Raw genomic sequence first — 1,381 nt, forward strand, 5'->3', positions numbered from 1 at the left:
TGACATACAGGTTTAATATAATTCCAATCAAAATCCTAGGAAGATTTTTGTGAATATACGCAAGATTATTCTAAAATGTATATGGAAAGACAAAACTAGAATAGCTAAAACAATTTTGAAAAAGATTAATAAAATGGGAGGAATCAGTCTATCCAAGTTTAAGATGTTAGCTACAGTAACATCTGGTTAACAAGAAGGATAAATACATGAATAGAGAACCCAGATATAGGTCCACACAAATATGTCCAATGAATTTTTTGACAAAGGAGACCAAAAGCAATTCAATGAAGACAGGACAGCCTTTTCAACAAATGGTGCTGGAGTAATTGAATATCCATCTGCAAAAAAAAAAAAAAAGGAACCTCTATTTAAACCTCACACCATATACAAAAATTAATTCAAAATGGATCATAGACTTAAATGTCAAACATAAAGCTATAAAACTTGTAGAAAAAAAAAAGAAGAAGAAGGAAAATCTTTGAGACCTAACCAGGACTAGGCAAAGAGTCCTTGAAATTATATCCAATCTATGATCCATAAAAGATAAAATTGATAAATTGGATCTCAGCTCTGTGGAAGACACTATTAAGAGGATGCCAAGACAGATCATAAACTGGAAGACAATATTTGCAAATTATGTACCTGACAAAAGACTTCTATCTAGTATATAGAAAGAGCTCTTAAAACTCAACAATATTTTTTTTAAAAAAATCCAATTTATAAAGGGCAAAAGACATATGTAACATTTCACCAACGAAGACATACAGAAAGGTATACATGAATGTGCACAGCAGCTTAATTCTTTCTTAACAACCCCAAACTAGAAATTGCCCAAATGTCCTTCAGTGAGTGAATGTTTACAAAGCAATAGTACACACAGGTGACTGAATACCATTCAACAGTAAAGAGTAATGAACTATTGATACACACATCTTAGAGGAATCTCAAGGAAATTAAGCTGAATGAGAAAAGCCAATTGCACTAGGATACAGATATGATGATTCTATTATATAAAAATTGTGTAAGAACATAATATAGAGATGGAGAGCAGATTTACGGTTGCTAGATGTTAGGGGTAGAGGAGAGTGTTGTTATAAAGAGGTAGCACAAGGGAGTCTGTGGTAATTGTACAGTTAGGCATCTTGACTACGGTAGGACATGAAGCTACACATCTGACAAAATCGCATGCCAAGTTCCGGCAAGATGGCGGACCAGGCAGAAGGACTGCACAGACCCTCTTCAACAAACAAAAGGGAAACCAATTGACACAGACACAGAAGATAATCTTGGACCACTGAGCCTTGAAGGGAAGGATACAGAAGCAGACTAAACCCCAACTAGCAGAAGAATTTCCATGAAAATACCAAAAAAGGAGACATAC

This window comes from Orycteropus afer, unplaced genomic scaffold (genome assembly GCF_000298275.1).
Source record: "Orycteropus afer afer isolate SDZICR_OR568_19922 unplaced genomic scaffold, OryAfe1.0 scaffold00020, whole genome shotgun sequence".
Taxonomy (NCBI): Eukaryota; Metazoa; Chordata; class Mammalia; order Tubulidentata; family Orycteropodidae; genus Orycteropus; species Orycteropus afer.